This window comes from Sus scrofa, chromosome 4, assembly GCF_054392235.1.
Source record: "Sus scrofa isolate SSC_HxYL_T2T_F1_AM1 chromosome 4, Sscrofa_HxYL_maternal_Yorkshire_Landrace_v2.0, whole genome shotgun sequence".
NCBI lineage: Eukaryota > Metazoa > Chordata > Mammalia > Artiodactyla > Suidae > Sus > Sus scrofa.
In genome coordinates, this window is record NC_139386.1 from 94024810 (window position 1) to 94048095 (window position 23286).

General features: G+C 44.4%; 1 pseudogene; it reads left to right on the top strand.

Moving 5' to 3' along the window:
- Positions 1-3641: 3641 nt before the first annotated feature.
- On the top strand, positions 3642-21534 carry LOC102166082 (succinate dehydrogenase [ubiquinone] cytochrome b small subunit, mitochondrial pseudogene; annotated as a pseudogene).
- Positions 21535-23286: the final 1752 nt, after the last annotated feature.

Here is a 23286-nt window from a genome sequence, read left to right on the forward strand (position 1 = left end):
AGATATGCATCATATTTGTTTGGAGTTCCCATGGTGGTGCAGTGGAAACAAATCCGACTAGGAACCATGAAGTTGCTGGTTCAATCCCTGGCTTCACTCAGTGGGTTAAGGATCCTGCATTGCCATGACCTGTGGTGTAGGTCGCAGATGCGATTTGCATCCCGCGTTGCTGTGGCTGTGGCATAGGCCAGTGGCTACAGCTCCGATTCGATGCCTAGCCTGGGAACCTCCATATGCCGTGATAATCCCTTGAAAAGGAAATAAGACTTTCTTATTATGGCTGAAATATTGTTTAAGCTATCACTACACTTCTTGGCTTGCTTGCTTTTCCTTGTTTCTGGATTCTGTCACATCCCTAATTAGTAACTACTTGAGTCTGCTCCTTGGAATTCGGGGAAGGCCTAGGAGACTAAAACCTTTTTCTATGAACAAGAAACAGGGACCATGGCAGGGCTTTTGTACCTGGGAAGTTCTTGCAGGGTCCTGCTCATTTTTTCAATCCCCTCTTTTCTTTGATAATCCTCAATCCTGAGAGGAACAGGAGTGGGACAAGAAAGGAAATAAATTTTTGGATAGAAAGATTAATCATAAACTCAGCAGGGGAACTCGGTTTTAGGTGACTTGGTTTCAATCCCATGTCTAGGAATTTACCCTGAAGATACACCTCTAACAATATTAAAATACATGTAGGCCAAATTATTATTATTAGCCACAATTGCAGCATGTGGAAGTTCCAGGACCAGGGATGGAACCTGTGTCACAGTGGCAACTTGCACCACAGCTGTGGCAATGCTGGTTCCATAACCCACTGTGCCACACAGGAACTTCTACACAAAATCACTATTTGTAATTGTAATATATTTGGAAATTGCCTCCAAATGCTGAAATATAAAAAATTGGCTCGGAATTCCCGTCGTGGCTCAGCAGTAATGAACCTGACTATAGGGTCCATGAGGATACAGGTTCGATCCATGGCCTTGCACAGTGGGTTAAGGATCTGGTGTTGCTGTGAGCTGTGGTGTAGATCTCAGACAAGGCTTGCTTCCACATTGCTGTGACTATGGCGAAGGGTAACAGCTGTAGCTCTGATGTGACCCCTGGCCTGGGAAATTCCATATGTCTCTGGTTCTGCCCTAAAAAGCAAAAAAAAAAAAGTTCCTAGGTTAAAGATTTTATTTTTATCAAATGGGAGAATCAGGCAACTATTATATCCAGTTCAAAAGAGAATTGAAAAAACACAAGTTTATATAGAGTAAAAGAATGTTGAAGTAAATTGCAAATGGAGACAAAATTGATTTTTTTTTTTCTTTTTTTGGCCATGTCTGAGGCGTGAGGAAGTCCCCAGGCCAAGGATGGAACGCAGGCCACAGTAGTGACAATGCCAGATCTAGGCCACAAGGGAACTCTGAAAAATAGATGTTTTTTGAGGGGAAGGAAGTCATAAAATTTATACAGATCCCAGAATTACATGTGGCTTACACATTACCTCCAATTTCAAATACCTCATTGTATAGAAAGCTAATGTTACCAGACACTGTCAGACCTAAAGTAAAGCCAAACAAACTGAAATGCTGGAGTTTAGAAGAAAGAAAGAGAGAAAGGAAAAAAAAAAAACATATATTTTAGATTTTTAGGGCTGCACTTGTGGCATATGGAGAGTCCCAGGCTAGGGGTCAAACTGGAATGGTAGCTGTCAGCCTATGCCACAGCCACAGCAACACCATATCTGAGCCATGTCTGCAAACTACACCACAGCTCATGGCAATGCCAGATCCTTAACCCACTGAGCAAGGCCAGGGATCGATCCTGCGTCCTCATGGATGCTAGTCAGATTCGTTTCTGCTGAGCCACGACTGGAACTCCTTGTTTTGTTTTTTTGGTCACACTGGAGGCATATGGAAGTTCTCCAGCCAGGGATCAAATCTGTCAACTTAAAAAATATGCACATATTAGGAGTTCCCATCGTGGTGTAGCGGAAACAAATCTGACTAGGAACCATGAGGTTTTGGGTTCAATCCCCAGCCTCGATCAGTGGGTGAAGGATCCAGTGTTGCAGTGAGCTGTGGTGTAGGTTGTAGATGCGGCTTGGATCTACAAGCTGTAGACCAGCAGCTACAGCTCTGATTAACCCCCTAGCCTGGGAACCTCCATATACCGCAGGTGCAGCCCTATACATACAAAAGACATAAACAAACAAAAAAACAACAACAAAAAAAACACAACCTAGAAGTTGAGAGTTAAGTTTTATTTGGTACAAAATGAAGATTATAGCCCTGGAGACAGCATTTCAGAGGGCTCTGAAATACCATTCAAAAGAGGTAGGGGAATGTCAGTATATATGTGATTTTGGTGAAAAGGAATGGTATATGCAAGAAAGCACACATTTTTACAGGAGATTGCTGCCAGTCTCGTGAAGGTTAATACTAGTCACAAGGGGAGTTCCTGTCCTGGCTCAGTGGTAAACGAATCCAACTAAGAACCATGAGGTTGTGGGTTCGATCCCTGACCTTACTCAGTGGGTTAAGGATCCGGCGTTGCTGTGAGCTGTGGTGTAGTTCGCAGACAAGGCTTGGATCTGGCATTGCTGTGGTTCTGGTGTAGGCTTGGCAGCTACAGCTCTGATTGGACCCCTAGCCTGGGAACCTCCATATGCCATGGGTGCGGCCCTAGAAAAGGAAAAAAAACAAAAAACAAAAAAAAATTAGTAGTCACAAGGAACAGATGTCACCCTGAATGGTTTCTGCTTTTCTAGATATGAGAAGATGTAAGAATTTGGTTCATAAAATTGTCTCCTGAATATATCTGTCTGAAGACCTGTTCTGCCAGTTTTTCCAGGGCACAGGGTGCCTCACTCCTGATCTCCACCCTGAGCTCCTCTCAGGGGGTGTTAAGGGTCCAGCAACTGGACCTGGTTCAAGATTCAATCTGTCAAGAGGCAGATGGCAAGCGCTGATCCCCAGTTCACAAATCTGAGCCACAACTTCGACCTATGCCAAAGCTGCAGCCTTGCTGGATCCTTAACCCACTGTGCCAGGCTGGGGATCGAACCCGTGCCACCAAAGAGACAACCTCCCATACCACATTCCCTTCTTAGGCATTCCCTTCCTCTTTTTTCTTTCTTCTGCTCTTCCTCCTCCTCCCTCTCCTTTCTTCTTCTTTTATCTAAAAGACAAATCATAGCTGTAGCCACTGGCCTACACCACAGCCACAGCAATTCAGGATTCAAGCCATGTCTGTGAACTACACCACAGCTCATGACAACACTGGATCCCACTGAGAAAGGCCAAGAATCGAACCTGTGTCCTTACTGATGCTAGTCAGATTTGTTTCAGTTGTGCTATGATGGGAACACCCCTCCCTCCCTTTTCTGATGAGCAACTGTTTGAATACGCCCTTTGGTTCTAGGAGGGGGAATGAAGCCTATTTCCTTACAAACAGGCAATGGGGGACACAAAGGATTTGTGCTGAGGAGAGCCCTGCAGGGTCCTGCTGTGTTTCCCTAGGCTCTGATAACCTGGAAATATAGAGAGAATATAGTCTTCAATGTATCATTGCCACCCCCACCCCACCTCCATCAACCCTCCCCACCAAGTCTTTTGGGATCTTTGAGAGATGCAGGCCTGACTTGATCCCCCTCAAAGATGAAGCATCCACCCAGTGAGGTCCCTGACAGTGAATTCAAGGAAGTTCTTCGGACTCCACTGGGGCCCCCTCTCGTGGAGCCAGCCAAGAGCTCAGACTCGAGTCCTCGTGCTTTAATTTGCTTCCACAGGGGCCCAGCGGGCTGCTGGGGAACTGCTGTGGCCAGGAAGCCAGTCAATGTGAGGCAGGATATTAACTCAGGTAGTCAGCGTAGGAGCATGGGCTTCGATGCATTCTTCGATATGGCCATTGATTAACATTTGTGGCTTAAGGGCTCCAGAGAGTAAGGGCTCCAGGGGGTAACATCTCCACAGGACTTGTTTTATTACAAGAAATGCTCATTCCCCACAGACTTTTTTTTTACTATAGAAAATGGGAATCTCTAGCCCACTCCTCACCTGATAAAAAAGGAATGAGAGGAATGGTGAAAGAAAAGGACAAAAAACAAAAACAAAAACAAACGCATAGAACTTTTGGGACATTTCCAACCTCAAAAGCCCTATTGGACAAGGACTGATATAGATAATTGAACAAGGCCAATGGGAGAAATTCACATCTTTCTGGATCCCACGTCGCTGCCCCTCCCCACGTTTAAGGAATAAAATCCCCTATAGGACAATAAAGAAGGGGGCTCGTCTCCTCCCTCCCAGCTGTCCTGGGAGCTATCTGCTTTCCTTTAATTAAGACTGCTTGCTTGCTTCCTGCCTGTGTTCTTGGAATTCATTCTTTGACTGCCATGAACAAGAACCCGGATTCCAGTGTCGTCTTTCCGGGATCAGTTGGATCCCCAGTTGGGGATGAGTGACTACCAGAACTTTGGGTATGTGAGCTGGAGTTTGGCACTTGCCATCAGCCTCTACATAGATTAAATCTACGTGGTGCTGGCCAGGGCCCTCCTGAACAGAGCTCCGGGTGGAAATCAGGAATGAAGCACTCTGTGCTCTGGGAAAACTGGAAGAACAGGTCTTCAGATAGTCAGGTATTTTTAGGAGATTTTATATGCCCAATTCTTGCACCTCCTCATATCTAGAAAAACACTAAAATCCTTCAGGGTGATGTCTGCTGCTTGTGACTAGTAGTAACCTTCACGAGACCAGGAACAGACACTTGTAAAATGTGGGCTTGGCTGCAGGTACCTCCCCCTCACCTCTGTCATTTACATGGATATGTCCCCCTGCCTCTTTGGAGCAGTATTTCAGAGCCATCGGAAATACCACAGCCCGGTAATTCAGTGGACAAAACAAAAGTTGTCCCAGTCGAATGCAAATGCAGCCACCTCCAAGAGTCAGCCCGTGAGCCCCTTGGGCTGTGGAAACTGGCCCTGAGGTGCATATCAAAGGAATGATTTCGGGGATCCCAGGTCTCTTTTGTTCCTGCTCCCTGCCCTTTGTTGCAAAAACTCCTATGTATCCTAGCTCCTTGGACGCTGTCTCCCAGGCTTAAGTCCTAATTTTGCCTCAAATAAAACTTAACTCTCAATGTTCAGGTTGCGCTTTTTTTTTGTCGACAGGTGCCAGCTGAGCCCTGCATATCTGTGGATGTGGCAGCGGGGGCCATCTAGTGGCTGCCTTTCCCCTTGTTTTGTTTGTCTTGGGATGCAGATGACAGTAATCTTGGAGGAAATTATTGAGCAGGCCCTGTGGATCCTACCAAGGTTCACAACTTTGTGGTCCGTGGGAGTTCTCTTTTCTTTCTTTTTTCTTTTTCTTGTCCTTTTAGGGCCGCAGCTGCAGGATATGGAGGATCCCAGGCTAGGGGATCTAATCGGAGCTGTAGCTGCCAGCCTGCACCACAGCCACAGCGACATCAGATCCAAGCCGCGTCTGCGACCATACACTATAGCTCACAGCAACGCAGGATCCTTAACCCACTGAGCAAGGCCAGGGATTGCACCCGCAAGCTCATGGTTCCTAGTCGGAGTCGTTTCCGCTGGGCCACAACGGGAACTCCCTATGGGAGTTTATTTATTTATTTATTTATTTATTTTTTGTCTTGGGCCGCTCCCGCGGCATATGGAGGTTCCCAGGCTAGGGGTCCAGTCGGACCTATAGCCACCGGCCTACGCCAGAGCCAAGTCTGCAACCTACACCACAGCTCACGACAACGCCGGATCGTCAACCCACTGAGCAAGGGACCAAACCCGCAACCTCATGATTCCTAGTCGGATTCGTTAACCACTGCGCCATGACGTGAACTCCTCCCTATGGGAGTTTTAAAGTGAGGGCGGAAACCCTGCCTTGGTGGTAGGAAGGGAGGGAGGTGAGGCAGCGCACAGTGCGGAGGGATACCAAGCGTCTCTTTGGGGGTTCCCGAGGGGATCTCGAAGGTGGGAGGTGGAGTAAATGCAAGTGCATAATTATTGTTCACTTCTCCAGTCACTTTGCCCTGCAGGGGAAAACAGCGTGATTTCCTCCAGCGTGTCTGACACCTGACTCCACCTTCAGTCCTACCTCCCTTCTGCAAAGAGTAAATCCTGGCCAGACCGGTTCTGAACTTTTGTGATGCAGAGTTAGTGAAAGGGTTGAACTAGAAAGACAGGGAGAGGCAAGCATAAGGCACTTTCTGCAAAGTCTACTAAAAATAGTATAGTCAGGGTTGGGAAGCAGCCCTGAACGTGGGCGTAGAGGCAATTTTCTGTGGTTTGGGAGTGAGATGGGAGGAAGGGTATTATAAAGAGTTAATGAGATTAATGATTTACCCCATTTCAATGTCCTTTGGGGGACGATGTAAAGAAGGATTTTTTTTGTTGTTGTTCGTTTTTTGCTTTTTGGTCTTTTAAGGGCTGCACCTGCGGCTTACGGAAGTTCCCAGGCTAGGGGTCGAATGGGAGCAGCAGCTGCTGGCTTATGCCACAGCTGCAGCAACACCAGATCCGAGCCGTGTCTGTGACCTACACCACAGCTCATGGCAATGCCAGATCATTAACCCACTGAGCAAGGCCAGGGATCAAGCCCGAGTCCTCATGGATACTAGCTGGGTTCATTACCGCTGAGCCACAACGGAAATACAAGAGAGATTTTTTTCCCCCAAATATTTTGTATTGAAGGGGGGCAGAATTTGTAACCCCAAAATATCACTTGGCCTGAGGATTACTTAGAGCTAAACATAATCAAAATCCAGCAGAGTCAGGAAAAGTTCTTTACCTCTCCCTCAACTGCTTAAATTTATATTAGAAAGCTGGCCTGTACCAGGAAGAGAGCTATTACCAGAGCCGCCTAAAACTTATTTAAATAACAGGACAACCTTTGTTTTCCAAATACCTCTGCCTTCTTGCGAATGGCTTTCCTCCCCTTTGCCTAAGAAGAATGCACAACGTGAGAGTTGCAAGTTTAAGATTTAGTCATCACTTAAACTTTGAATGAAAATTTGTGTGTCTTATGCACAGTATGGCCAAACAAACTAAAATGTTGGAATTTGGAGCAGAGAAAGATTTATTTTTGGGGTGAGCATGGAGAAGGGGTGGCTTGTGCTCAAAACCCCAAACTCCCAGAAGAGTTTCAGCAAAGCTTTTTTTTTTTTTTTCCTTCTTTTCTTGGCTATACTAGCAGCATGCAGAAGTTCCTGGGTCAGGGATGGAACCCCTGCCACAGCAGTGACCTGAACCACAGCAGTGACAATGCTGGATCCTTAACCTGCTTAGCCACTAGGGAACTCCTTCAGCTAAGGTTTTTTTTTTCCCCCTAGGGGTGCACAAGTGGCATATGGAAATTTCCAGGCTAGGGGTCGAATTGGAGCTGCAGCTGCTGGCCTATACCACAGACACGGCAACGCCAGATCTGAGCCTCGTCTTTGACCTACACCATAGCTCACAGCAATGCTGGATCCTTAACCCACTGAGCAAGGCCAGGGATGGAACCTGCGTCCTCATGGATACTAGTCAGATTCGTTTCCACTGAGCCACGACCGGAACTCCGTGCCTCTCAGTAGTTCTGAAGAGGTATATATAGGAGGAGCCAGTATATATGTGATGTTTTTTGGCTAGGGAATTTGCAGACAAGCATACTTCTTGGTAAAAAATTACTGCTAATCACAAAGAACAGACACTGTAGTGCTTTTCTCTGGGGAAGAAGCAAGAATTGAAATTATTCCTAAGATGTGCATGAAAATATCTGTGGGGCTATTTAATCAAAGCATGGAGATCCCCTTCTTGTTTTTCATCCTGAATTTCTCTCAGGTTGCACTAGCGGGGGCTTGGGGGGGGGACTGCATTGGGTTTTAGCTTAACCCTTGTAGGACTGGGTGGTAAGCAATACTCTTCTGTTCTTTGTTTTTGTTGTTGTCTTTTTTTTTCTTTGTTTTGCTTTTTAGGGCCACACCCGCGGCATATGGAGGCTCCTAGGCTAGGGGTTGATTTGGAGCTATAGCCACCAGCCTACGCCAGAGCCACAGTAACACCAGATCTGAGCTGTGTCTGTGACCTACACCACAGCTCAGGGCAATGCCCAATCCTTAACCCACTGAGAGGGGCCAGGGATCGAACCTGCAACCTCATGGTTCCTAGTCAGATTCGTTAACCACTGCGCCAGGAAGGGAACTCCAATTTTTAAATTTCTTTTGGTCACACCCATGTCATGTGCAAATTCCCAGGCCAGGAATCAAACTCTCAGCCAGAGCAGTGATCCAAGCCACTGCAGTGACAACGCCAGATCCTTAACCTGTTGTGCCATAAGAGATCTCTGAGTCATGAGAGTTTTTAAAGGGAAAAATGGAGCTGGAAGAACCTCCGTGAATCATTGAGGAAGGAGGTTGGGTTCTGCATCATTTTCCATTGAGTGCAGACTGGCTGACTCTTCAGATGTTATCTTGCCTATGTGATCTCCCTGCAGGATTGCTAAGAGGGCTGATGGGTGTAGAAAGTTAGTCTTAATTCTTCATTTTTACTTTTTTTTTTTTTTTTTACTTTTCTTTTTTTATTGGCCTCACCTGTGGCATATGGAAATTCCCAGGCTAGGGGTCAAATCAGAGCTGTAGCTGGCCTATGCCACAGCCATGAAAACACAGGATCTGTGTTGTATCTTTGATCTATGGCAATTTATGCCTGCATCTTGCGGCAACTTGGGATTCTGAACCCACTGAGTCAGGCCAGGGATCAAACCCCCATCCTCAGGGAGACAACATCATGTCCTTAAACCGCCCGGATTCACAATGGGAACTCATACTTCTTATCTAAGAAAAAACAGATTAGACAAGGCATGGAGTACAGTCAGGAGTTAGTTTCAATTGCTTAGTGATCTCATTCCTATAATTAGGTTCTCTTAAGGTTAGAGGGGAGCAGAAATGGGCAACAAAGAAAGCAGCAAAAGAGCTGATTTCAATTCTCCACTACCGAACATTGTTCCGGGAGTTCCTTTGTGGCACAGTGGGTTAAGGATCTGGTGTTGTCACTGCAGTAGCTTGGGTCACTGCTGTGGTGCAGGTTCGATCCCTGGCCCGGGAACTTCCATATGATATGGGTGTGGCCAGAAAAAAAAATCATTCCATTTCTATGGGATTAGGGTCAAAGGTCTATCTTCTCTTTGTTTGTTTGTTGTTTTTTCCTCACATGCAGCATATGGAAGTTCCTGGGCTAGGAGTTGAATTAGAGCTGCAGCTACTGGCCTATGCCACAGCCACAGCCACACAGTATCCAAGTCACGTCTGTGACCTACACCACAGCACTTGGCACTGCTGGATACTTAACCCATGGAGTGAGGCCAGGGATCAAACCTGCATCCTCATGGATACTGGTTGGGTTTGTTGCCACCAAGCCACAACAGGAACTCTCAAGGTTTATCTTCTGTAACTTCATGCTGACACAGGGCTCTGTATTCTTAGAGTGGAAGATGTCGACATGGGTCTGCAGGATCTTTTTGCTGACAGTTTTAATTGCCTGCTTACGTATACGGGCAGAGCAAGCTACAATTCTTTTGATGCTTAGAAAGATATAGATTATTATGAGCAATAGTATTATTCCCGTTCTCTTGAGGCCAATTCTTGGAATTGTGCTAGCTATAGATTCAGTACTGCTCAAGATGGAGCCCTATGTCATGGCTACAGTCTGGTCATCATAAAGGAGTTAGCTTTTTCCTCTAGTGGCAGTTACAGCATCTGTAAAATAACTCAGGAATGGATATCAGACTACAACTCTATTGTCCTAATCATTAAAACTTGGTTTTGTACTTGGGGTGGGGGGAGCCCTGCAAGGTGCTGCTTGGTTCTAGTATTTTCAGACCTTTACGTCATTTTCTAGCTAAGGATGTTATATAAGCTTTGGTTACCTGGCTGCCTTGAGTCTTCATATTTTTATGTGACTCCTGTTAGTATATACTTTTGTTTGTTTTTCCCCTGTTAATCTGCCTTATATCAGTTTAATGATTAGGCCAAAGAACATAAAAGAGAAGATGGGAAAAATTTTCTGCCTCTACAGTGCTTATTTGAATTGTGGTTTCTAAGCACCATCCCTCTAGGGGCTTTAACCTTACTAGCTTTTTGTTTTTTGGCTGTGCCCGTGGCATAGGGAAGTTCCTGGGCCAGGGATCGAACCTGCATCAGAGCAGTGACCTGAGCCACAGCAGTGACAACACCAGATCCTTTATCACTACACCACCAGGGAACTGCAACTTTATTGTTTTCAAACTTTCGTTTCTACAAATTGTAACACTACTGTTATAGGCTTAATTGTGTTCCTCTGCCCCCACCTTCCCATCCAATTCATAAATTGAAATTCTAACCCCTGAGACCCTTAGACTATGAGTATATTTGCAGATAAGACCTTTAAAGGGGTGATTATAAAATCGAGCAGGACCCTGCAGGGCCGTCTTAGGGAACAAATCCTTCCCATGTCCCTTGTTTCCTGTTTGTAGGAAAGAGGCTTCAGCCTCCTAGATCTTCTTGGAGTATCAAAGGGTAGATTCAAACAGTTTCTTAAAAAAAAAAAAAAAAAAAAAGACAATAAAAAGGGAAGGGGGGGTGGTCCTGCTGCAGTGAAAGTGGATCAGTGGCCTCTCCAGAGCATTGGAATGTGGGTTCAATCCCCTCCCTGCCCAGCACAGTGGGTTAAGGATCCAGCGCTGCTGCAGAGGTAGAAGGGATTAAATCCCTGACTGGGGAACCTCCATATGCCACAGATATTGCCATAAAAAAAAGAAAAACAAAACGAAACAAAACAAAAAAAGGAGCCAACAGTTGCTAATCAAAAAAAGTGAGGAAACTCAGAAACAAAGGAGGAAAAATCAAGAAAAAAGAGTGCAGGATTTCCTGTCTTGGCTCAGCGGAAATGAATCCAACTAGGAACCATGAGGTTGTGGGTTTGATCCCAGGCTCTGCTCAGTGGGTTAAGGATCTGGCATTGCCGTGAGCTGTGGTGTAGATTGCAGACTCGGCTTGGATATCACATGGCTGTGGTGTAGGCCGGCAGCTGTAGCTCTGATTCGACCCTTAGCCTGGGAACCTCCATATGCCTCCAGTGCAGCCCTAAAAAGCAGAAAAAGAAAAAAAGAAAAGAAAAAGAAACAATAGTGCAGTGATAAAGCAAGGTCTTGGCTCCTCCTCAAGGGACATACATCATAGTATCTTTGAGGGCTTCTGAAGTTACCATCCGGTTGGGGGATGGAAACTGCAGGGTGAGCACAAGATTCCTGTAACACCACCCAGGAACCTTACCACCAACCAGTTAAAAGAAAATCTGTACACAGTGAAAGATAACAGAGACTCTGACGCCCCTCCACAATGATTCACTGTGATTAACTTCCCCTTTCTCCTTCTTAAAATTTTCCTGGTCAAGCAGAATCTTCTTGGACGTGAGTCTGCCTTCTTGGGCTCATATGGATCCTTGGACATGCGTTTGCCTTCTCCCCAGGTGGCACTAACAGTTGTCTCTGGAGTATTGGCTTTTGAGTGCTAAGCAGCTGAATCTGAGTTTAATAACAGTTATCGTTAAATGAAGTCTTTAGGGTAGATCTCAATTCAATGGGACTGGTGTCCTGATAAAAGGGATTAGGACACATGCAGATCAAGTGTTGGCCAAATGATAACACAGCTAAACGGGGGCCTCAGTAGAAATCAAACCTGTCAAGACCTGGTGATCTTCGACTTACAGCCTCTCGGAACTGTAAGCAAATAAATTTCTGTTGTTTAAATCACCAAGTTTGAGGTATTTTGTTATGACAGCTTTAGCAAACGAATATGGCTGGATTTAAGGATGATGCCTATTAAGCCCGTTCTTAACTTCTAAAGGGAAAAACAATCTTGGCATTATTCTATGTTTCCATTTATCCTTGCCAGTTTTACTCATAACTCAATCTGACTTCTCCTATACACTCTGGTGTCATTCCTTTCTTGCTCCAAACCTGTATTTTGGAGTCAGATCCTGCTGGAGCTTTCGGGGGAGCAAAATTTGCCCCACCCCAATATATGTCTTTAGCATAAGGATTATCTGCATGTATAAGGGAAATCTCTATTTGTAAAAGTATCTCCCTCTCTGTGCCTGGAAGAGGAGAATGATCAAATCTCTGGAAACCTCTTTTCAATGGAGAAGGCATGGACTTAAATCTGCATAACAGCCTTATCCTTGTTGACTTTCCTTTGTGCAAACACCTCCCATAAGTGGCTCACCCCACCCCTATCATCTTATGTCTTTAGCTGGAGATGGTATTTAAGGGGAGGGCTTGGGCCATTTCTAGGAGTTACTCTGTTTTCCTGGTCTCTCTCATGTACATATGATATTAAATATTTGTTTTTCTCCTATTAATCTGTCTTATATAATTTTTTTTTTTCTTTTTTGGCTATTTCATGGCATATGGAGTTCCCAGGCCATGGATCAGATTTTGGCCACAGTCATGATTTATGCTGTAGCTGCTGCAACCCCAGATCCTTTAACCCACCATGTGGGGCCAGGGATCAAACTTGCGTCCTGGCGCTGCAGAGATGCCGCAGGTCTGGTTGTGCCACAGCAAGAACTCCTATCATTTTTTCTTTTTAATAAAATTTTTTTTTTATTATAGTTGATTTACAATGTTCTGGAAATTTCTGATGTATGACAAAGTGACCCAGTCATACACACACACACACACACACACACACACACACCTTTTTCTCATTTTATCTTCCATCACCTTCTATTAAAAGTGACTGGAGGAGTTCCCATAGTGGCGCAGTGGAAACGAGTCTGACTAGGAACCATGAGATTGAGAGTTTGGTCCCTGGTCTCACTAAGTGGGTTAAGGATCCGGCAGTGCCCTGAACTGTGCTGTAAGTCGCAGACGCGGCTTGGATCCCGAGTTGCTGTGGCTGTGATGTAGGCCGGGAGCTGAAGCTCTGATTAGACCCCTAGCTTGTGAACCTTTATATGCTGTGGGTACAGCCCTAAAAAAGACAAAAAAGATTAAAAAAAAAAAAAAGTGACTGGATACAGTTCCCGGTGTTACACAGTAGAACATCATTGCTTATCCATTCTAAATGTAATAGTTTGCATTTACTAACCTCAAACTCCCCGTTAATCCCATTTGCTCCCCCTTACCCCTTGACAACCGCAAGTCTGTTCTCTGTGAGTTGGTTTCTGTTCTGTAGATAGGTTCATCTGTGCCATATTTTAGATTCCACATATAAGTGATATCATATGGCATTTGTCTTTCTCTTTCTGATTTACTTCACTGAGTATGAGAATCTCTAGTTCCATCCATGTTGCTGCAAATGTCATTGTTTTGGTCTTTTTTATGGCTAAATAGTATTCCATGGTATATATGTACCACATCTTTTTAATCCATTCATCTGTTGATGGACATTTAGATTGAATAATTCCTCTCATATCAATTTAATTATTGGACCACCCAAACAACTGATTAGAAGACAAGTTTCCATCTCTATAGGCTCATACATCTCTCTACAACTACAAGGCTTTGTTTCCTGTCAAAAACTTATGCAGGAGTTCCCATCATGGCTCAGTGGTTAAGGAATCTGACTGGGAATCATGTGGTTGGGGGTTCGATCCCTGGCCTCACTCAGTAGGTTAAAGATCTGGCATTGCCGTGAGCTGTGGTGTAGGTTGCAGACGTGGTTCGGATCCCGAGTTGCTGTGGCTGTGGTGTAGGCTGGTGGCTACAGCTCTGATTAGACCCCTAGCCTGGGAATCTCCATATGCCACAGGGGTGGCCCAAGAAATGGCAAAAAGACAAGACAAAACAAAACAAAACAAAACAAAACTTCTGCAGCTCACATTTCTACTAGGTTGGCCTCAGGCAACTGAGAGCTATGTAGTAGGTCCATTTTAAGAGTCACTCTTGGAGTTCTCTTATGGCACAACGGGTTAAGGATCTGGTGTTGTCACTGCAGCGGCTCTCACTGCTGTGGTGTGGGTTCGATCCCTGGCTTGGGAACTTCCATTTGATACAGGTGTGGCCAAAGAAAGAAAGAGAAAAAGAGAATCATTCTCACGTTAGGTGTCCCCAGAATGCCTGCTTTTCTTTTGGGCAAAACAGAAAGAAAACAGGAAATTATAAGCAGCATTTAAATTCAGAACCTGTTTTACATGAATTAATTTATAGTAAAAACCAAAAAAAAAAAAAAAAAAAGGCAAAAATATATTCTTTCACCAAAGCAGGGGCCTTTTGGGAAACTGGTAAGTTAATGGACTATTGGTGGTGATATAAATGGCTACAGACTTTTCTGGATGCATCACAGCAGCACATTTCAATGGCCATAAAATTGTTCACACCCTGAAGTTCAGTAATCCCTTTCATGGGAATCTGCCCTAAGGAAGTAATTAAATAGATGCAAAAGGTCATGTATATACATTTATATGAAAGGCATTCATTGTAGCATGATTTATAAGAGTAAAAATTGGAAAGAAACCAAATTCTCAACAATAAGCAAATTGTTAAGTTAGAGCACAAAGGCCAATGAAGTATTATGCAGCTATTAAAAATGATAATTACGAAGCACATGCAGAAACATGAAGAATCTTTATGATTTTCACACATAGGCCTATTGAAAATGCAAAATAGCACCTCTTATAATTACACCTACGTGAAAAATGTCATATATGCAAAAATTGCTAGATAATAAAATGAATGCAAACAATTTTCTTTGGGTAGCAGGGTTGTGAATTTTTTTTTTTTTTTTTTTTGTCTTTTTGCCATTTCTAGGGCTGCTCCTGAGGCATATGGAGGTTCCCAGGCTAGGGGTCCAATCGGAGCTGTAGCCACCGGCCTATGCCACAGCCACAGCAACGCAGGATCCGAGCCACGTCTGCGACCTACACCACAGCTCAAGGCAATGCCGGATCCTTAACCCACTGAACAAGACCAGGGATCAAACCCGAACCTGCAACCTCGTGGTTCCTAGTTGGATTCGTTAACCATTGAGCCATGACGGGAACTCTGTGAATTTTTTCTTTTAGAAATTTTATTTGGGAGTTCCCATCATGGCGCAGTGGTTAACAAATCCGATTAGGAACCATGAGGTTGCGGGTTTGATCCCTGCCCTGGCTCAGTGGGTTGACGATCCGGCGTTGCCATGAGCTGTGGTGTAGGTCGCAGACATGGCTCGGATCCTGCGTTGCTGTGGCTCTGGCGTAGGCTGGCAGCTACAGCTCCGATTAGACCCCTAGCCTGAGAACCTCCATATGCCTCGGGAGCAGCCCAAGAAATGTCAAAAAGACAAAAAAAAAAAAAAAAAGAAAAAAAGAAATTTTATTTGGGAGTTCCGGTCATGGCACAGTGGAGACGAAACTGACTAGTATCCAGGAGGATGCAGGTTTAATCCCTGGCCTCGCTCAGTGGGTTAAGGATCTGGTGTTACCATGAGCTATGGTGTAGGTGGAAGACACAGCTCAGATCTGGCATTGCTGTGTTTGCGGTGTAGGCCAGTGGTTACAGCTACTATTTGACCCCAGCCTGGGAACATCCATATGCCTTGGGTGCGGCCCTAAAAAGATAAATAAATAAATAAATAAATATAAGTTTTATTTGAACTATATATTATAATCCTTTTTTCTTTTTTGGCCACCCCATGGTATATGGAAGTTCCTGATCCAGTGATCAGATCTGAGCTGTAGTTGAGACCTAAGCTGCAGCTGTGGGAACGTCAGATCCTTAAACCCATTGTGCCAGGCTGGGGATTGAACCTGTGTCTCAGTGCCCCCAAAATGCCACGGATCCCATTGTGCCACAGCAGGAACACCTATATTATAATTTTTCCTGTTAAAGAAGAAATCTGATTATGTAGGACCATGCCAGTGGACTCTGCCAAAATGTAATTTTAAAAAAGTTGAAAATATGACTCATACAATTATAATGTGAACATGTGTCAAGTGTTTATTTAACTCATTAGTGAGGGATCCCTTGGATCTGGTGGATAGTAAAGCTGATTCAAAAAGCATTTGTAGAATAGAGACTTATAGTAGACAGAGAGGGCATCCTGGAATAAATCAACTAAGTTAGAAAGAAGGAGCTTCTGTTGTGGCTCAGCGGAAACGAATCTGATCAGCATCCGTGAGGATACAGGTTCAATTCCTGGCCCTGATCAGTGGGTTAAGGATCCGGTGTTGCAGTGAGCTGTGGTGTAGGTCCCAGACTCGGCTCGGATCCTGTGTTGCTGTGGCTGTGTTTTGGGCCCGCAGCAGCCTGGAAACCTCCACATGCTGAGCATGCAGCCCTAACCCCTCCCTCCCCTCCCACACACACAAAAGAAAAAGAGAAAATAAATAAACTAGGCACTAAAACTTTGGGCTACTAGGCAAAAATTTACAAGTTAATGTGTAACTTCAGGGTTTAGCCCTGATTAATTGTAAATAGCAAAGCAAAAGTATATACCTCAGAGCAGCATTGTCCAAAAGAAACATAATGTGAGCTGTGCAGATAATTTAAAATTTTCTATTGACCCTATAAAAAAAGTTAAAAAAAACCCAAGTGAAATTAATATGTGTATATATTATCATTTCAATGTGTATTCAATGTAAAAAAAATTCTTTTTTTGCTTAGTCTTCAAAATTCAGTGTGTGCTTAACACACATATACAGCTCAGCTTAATTTGTTTGCTACATATTCATCAGAAATTGTTGACCTGCATTTAGATTTTCATAGAATTTACAGTTAAAAAGTTGTTTCACGGAGTTACTGTCATGGCTCAGTGGTTAACGAACCCGACTAGCATCCATGAGGATGTGGGTTCTATCCTTGGCCTTGCTCAATGGGTTAAGGATCTGGCGTTGTTATGAGCAGCGGTGCGAGTTGCAGACGAGATTGATCCCGAGTTGCTGTGACTGTGGCAGTGGCATAGACCAGCAGCTACAGTTCTGATTCGATCCCTAGCTGGGAACCTTCATATGCTGAGGGTGGGGCCTAAAAAGACAAAGAAAAAAAAAAGTTATTCCAAGCATAATTAAAAATATACTTAAAAATTTCCTAATAAATAAAGAGTTTTAAAATTAAAATTGATTAAAATTAAATGAAATTAAATGTTTGGTTGTCCTAGATGCATTTTAGGTGCTCAGGAGATACCCATGGCTCTTGTAGTTAAGGCACTGGACAACCCAGAAAGAGACAATGACATAATCCTTCGGGGAGTATCTTGGACCATGCTTCTGTGTGACATTGAAATCACATACAGTTATCCTTTTGCTTTATTTGCAAGTTTTGGATAATTTTTTTTTTTTTTTGGCCATGCTGAGGCATATGGAAGTTCCATGGCTAGGGCTTGAACAGTGCTGCAGTGACAACACTGGATCCTCAACTGGCTAGGCTGCCAGGGAACTGCTGGATAATTGTGTTAAGAGTTCTGAGGGTATATCAAATAACTTTATTTTATTATTATTATTATTACTTTTTGTCTTTTTCAGGGCTGCACCCATGGCATATGGAGGTTCCCAGGCTAGGGGTCTAATTGGAGCTGTAGCCGCTGGCCTACACCACAGCCACAGCAACGCCAGATCCTTAACCCACTGATCAAGGCCAGGGATCGAACCCGAAACCTCATGGTTCCTAGTTGGATTCGTTAACCACTGAGCCATGATGGAAACTCCATCAAATACCTTGATTTTAAAATACAGCTTAACTGGAATGTAATTCACATGCCATATAATTCACTGCTTCAAAAGTACATAGTTTGGGAGTTCCCGTCTTGGCACAGCGGAAACGAATCTGACTAAGAACCAAGAGGTTTTGTGTTCCATCCTTGGCCTCGCTCGGTGGGTTAAGGATCTGGTGTTGCCGTGAGCTATGGTGTAGGCTGCAGATGTGGCTCGGATCTGTGTTGCTGTGGCTGTGGCGTAGGTTGGCAGCTGTAGCTCCTAATCGACTCCTAGCCTGGGAACCTCCATGTGCCAAGGGTGCGGCCCTAGAAAGCAAAAAAAAAAAAGTGTACAGTTTGAATTTTTTTAGAGTGTGTTCACAGAAGTGTGTAATCATCACCACAATCAAGTTTAGAACTTTTTCATCACCCCCGAAGAAACCCCATACCCATTGCAGCTATATCCCAACTCCCCCAAGCCCCTCAGTCCCAGGCAAACACTAATGTACTTTCTCTTTCTGTAGATTTATCTATTCAGAATATTTCATATACATGGTTCATCCACTTTATAGCATGATCAATACTTCCTTTTCATCACCAAAAAATATTCTATTCTATGGACTTGTCTTATTTATCCACTTAGTTCATAGATAGACTTTTAGGTTATTTCTCCGGATTCTGTTTGGTGACTGAGAGATGGATATTGTCAGCTAGGCTCACTTATGGGGCTGCATTCAGCTGGGAAGCTGGCAGGGGCTCCTTGGTTTTCCTCCATGCCCCTCTCTCCATGACCCTTCTCTCTCCAACAGAATAGTTTGAACTTCCTTATCCATGGAGGCTGAATTCCAAGGGAGCAAAAACAGAAGATGCCACTTCTTCTTCTTCTTCTTCTTCTTTTTTTTAGGGTTCCCAGGCTAGCTGTCAAATCAGAGCTACAGCTGCCGGCCTACACCACAACCATAGCAATACCAGATCTGAGCTGTGTCTGCAACCTATACCACAGCTCAGGGCAATGCCGGCTCCTTAACCACTGAGCGAGGCCAGGGATCAAACCCTCAACCTCATGTTTCCTAGTCAGATTCATTTCCTCTGAGCCATGATGGGAACTCCAGATGCCGCTTCTTAAGGGCTAGACTATACTGACATGATTTCCGCTACATTCTATTGGTCAAGGAGGTGACAATGTCAGCCCAGATTTAAAGAGGGGGAAACAGGCTGCACCCCTTGATGGGTGGAGTGATGTGAGTGTAATGGATGGGGCAGGAATAGGGCTGATAGCTTTAAATTCTGTCTACCACACCCACATTTACCAGTCGTTTTCGAATTAGATGGGGCTATTTGACTAGTGCACAATGCACTGTGAGCAAAAGCGATTTTTTTTTTTAGGACTGCACCTGTGGAAGTTCCCAGGCTAGGGGTCGAAGAGTTGAATTGGAGCTATAGGTGCTGGTCTACGTCACAGCCACAGCAACTCGGGATCCGAGCAGCATCTGCAGCCTACTCCACAGCTCCTGTCAATGCCAGATCCCCGACCCACAGAGCAAGGCCAGGATTGGAAACCACATCCTCATGGAGGGCTAGTCAGATTCGTTTCCGCTGCGCCACAACAGGAACTCCCCAAAATGACATGTTTTAATCCAGATAGGCTTAGGGAATTTCTGTTGTGGCTCAGCAGTAACAAACCCCACTAATATCCATGAGGATGAGGTTTGATCCTTGGCTCCTGCTCTGCAGGTTTAGTGTCCAGGGTGAGGCCCTAAAAGGCAAAAGAAAAAAAAAAAAAAAGAAAAAGAATCGTGCTGAACTTTAGAGCACCCAGTTAATGTTGGAGACCTGCTTGGCAGTGAGGGGAAAATCCCCTCTTCCCCATTAGAACTGGGTGTAGAGTTCTTAAAGCAGAGGGGAGAGGTTGAAAAAAGGGTGATCCATTAAGGAAATGGTAGTGTAATTGTTACTGCCAAAGCCAGTAATTAAATTTATATAATATTTTATAGCTGAACTTTCATTTAGATCATTCCTTGTTAATCCTCCTAATTCTATAAGGTAGACATTGTTCTCTGTGCAGCTGGCAAATCAAGGCTTGGAGATGCTGGCGATTTGCAGTTACCAATAGGCAAAGCCAGTAATTTAATTTCATTCATCAATTCATTCACACAATTTTATTTAATTCAAATCCCTTTTTGAAATTCTGCTAGGTCAGTGCTTCCAAACCTTTGCATCCTGCACGCAGAGAAAATTATAATATTTGCATGGTATTCCTGGGGGAGGCCCTCCTTAGCAGTGCAATAGAGAACACTATGGTGGTGAGAATTATGCCTAAAGTCTTTTGCTAAGATAATAACTGAATTGGGAGTTCCCTTTGTGGCTCAGTAGAAACCAATCCAACTAGGAACCATGAGGTTGCGGGTTTGATCCCCGGCCTCGCTCAGTGAGTTGAGGATCTGGCATTGCCGTGAGCTGTGGTATGGGTCACAGACTCGACCCAGATCCTGCGTGGCTGTGGTTGTGGCTTAGGCCAGCAGCTGCAGCTCTGATTTGACCCCTGGCTTGGGAACCTCTATATGCCACAGATGCGGCCCTAAAAAGAAAAGAAGGAGTTCCTGTCGTGGCGCAGTGGTTAACGAATCCGACTAGGAATCATGAGGTTTCGGGTTTGATCCCTGGCCTCAATCAGTGGGTTAAGGATCTGGCGTTGCCGTGAGCTGTGGTGTAGGTTGCAGACTCGGCTTGGATTCTGCATTGCTGTGGCTGTGGCTGTGGCGTAGACCAGTGGCTATAGCTCCGATTCAACCTCTAGCCTGGGAACCTCCATATGCCGCGGGAAGCGGCCCTAGAAAAGGCAAAACAAAAGACAAAATAAGCAAAGAAAAAATGGCGGCAGAAGAGCCCTTTCCTTTAATTTTCGGGTGCTTTGATTTCTTGGGGCCTTAGTTGCCCAGGAGGGCCTACGCCTTTCAGGGTTAGCTAATTGCGAGGGGTAGCAAACATCTTGCCTATTACTGTGCAAACCAACCAGTCCAGAGCCCCTACCCTCAACCACCTGTCCGCTGGGCTCTCACGCTCATTATCCACCTGCCCTAAACACCCAGGGCCAGGAACCAGACAGCTTGGGACGGCCCCTGTGCCTTAGAGCCCACTGAAATTATTCAGACCAGCCAACCTTAAACCTACTTATCGTGCCTGGCCTCTTCCTGTGAAACCACAGTAAAGGCTCTTACCTACATTTTCCCCTCACTCCTTCTGCCTCCTAACTGTCCTTGGTTCTTCCCTGTATGGCAACCCCGACCCCTGTGGAATGGCTCCCCCAATCCAGAACTGTGAGTATAGCTCTCTCTCTCTCTTTTGTGTGTGTGTCTTTTTAGGGCTGAACCTAAAAAGCATTATTTTTTTCCTTGGGGCTGCACCCGTGGCATATCAAATTTCCCAGGCGAGTCGTGGCAACTCCCCGGAGGCTCAGTGTTGTGTTCTCTGCGGTGCCTCAGGAGGAGGAGCTCTGGTCCTCCGAACCTCAGTGGTCAGATCTGCTCATGTCTCAACATTTCCCCTGGACCGACCTACCCCAGTACAGCACATTCACCTATCACCCAGCCACCAGTCTTGTTCCAAGGCTGCATCTCTCCCCTGGGCTGGTGAGAGGGTTGTCACTGTTTTGCTCCTGGGCCTACTTCCAGCTGCTTATTTGAATCCTTGCTGTACGATGGACTACTCTCTGGCCGCAGCCCTCACTCTCCATAGTCACTGGGGCATTGGACAAGTCGTTACCATGTTTGAGGGGATGCACTGCAGAAAGCTGCCAAGGCAGGCCTTTTGGCGCTCTCGGCTTTCACCTTTGCTGGGCTTTGTTATTTCAACTAGTATGAGGTGGGCATCTGCAAAGCTCTTGCCATGCTGTGGAAACTGAGATTTTAGACCTAATATCTTGAGTTTTTTTATTTTTTTTTGCCAGCATAAAAATGCCAGCATTTTTTGCAGCATATGGCAGTTCCCAGGCTAGGGGTCTAATAAGAGCTGTAGCCCCCGGCCTACACCAGAGCCACAGCAATGCCAGATCCGAGCCGCCTCTGCGACCTACACCACAGCTCATGGCAACGACAGATCCTTAACCCACTGAGCAAGGCCAGGGATCGAACCCACAACCTCATGGTTCCTAGTCAGATTCGTTAACCACTGCGCCACAATGGGAACTCCTAATACCTTGAGAATTGATTGTACACCTTCTTGCCTCTGCTCTGTCATGCCATTCAGCTCACAATAAGAAGGAAATGACAGACAAGTCCATTGGTGAGACAAACCTCTTCTCCTAATCAGTGGGTTATATTTGAATTTAATCTTAGGAAAGATTTGGGAGGAATTGTATCCAAGAAATTGTGAGACTGAGCTCTCATGGAACTCAGTGTACCTAAGCAGTACACATGAGCTTTTGCCTTTTCATTTATTAAACTCTTAAAGGGAATTCAGCTTTAACTCTCAGTATCTGCTCACACTTCTGTATTTGTCCTAGGATGATGGAGAAAGGGAAAGACTGTTAATTCCTAAGGAAAGACTTTGTGGAAAATTAGGTAGTGTTTAGTTTTTACAGCCTTCCCCTCTCTGTTCAGTTGATACTAGTTACTGATGGTTACATGTCCTAGGGAAATCAGAACATTAGAAATGCTGATATTTCATATTACTGATTTCTAAATCCCAGGAAGAAGAACCTGGAGAGTTTCTGAATATAGAGAAGTTCCATGTAGGGAAGAGGTCTCATTATAGTTGTTTCAAATTGTTACATATTCTAAACTGAGACTTAATCCACACATGTGTTTATTTTACTTGTTCGAAAATAATCTGTCCACAAATATAAAATTATAAGTAATAGGTAGTTGTTTTCCTGCTGTGGGGATTTCTAATGTGAAAATGTATTCTATGAAGATAAAGTTTTTTTAAAAAAATAAAGTGCTGTATAATTAAAATAAAATGAAAAAAATTCCCAGGCTAGGGGTTGAATTGTAGCTATAGCTGATGGCCTACTCCACTGCTGCAGCAACGCCAGATTCGATCTGTGTCTGCAACCTACACCACAGTTCACAGCAATGCCAGGTCCTTAACCCACTGAGTGAGGCCAGGGATCGAAACCTCATCCTTATGGATGCTAGTTGATTTGTTACCACTGAGCCACAATGGGAACTCCTCTTTTCCTAAAAAAAACTGAGATACAGTTGACATAGAGCAGTGTACAAGTTTAAGGTGTACAGCGTAATAATTCAATTTATATGCATCATGAAGTGATTATTGCAATAAGTTTAGCAAATATCATCTGATACACATACAAAATTAAAGAAATGGAAAAAAGAATAAAATTTGTTTTCTTGTGTTAAGAACTCTGAGCAAATTTCATAGATAACAAACGGCAATGTTAAATACTGTTTAAAAATTTTATTTATTATATTTGATTTACCATGTTCTGGCAATTTCTGCTGCACAATAAAGTGACCCAATTATACACACACACACACACACACACACACACACACATATATATGAATATACATATATATACACTTTCTTTTTCTCACATTATCCTCCATCACATTCCATCACAAGTGACTCGATATATTTCCCGTGCCATACAGTAGGATCTTATTGCTTATCCACTCCAAATTCAATAGTTTGCATCTACTA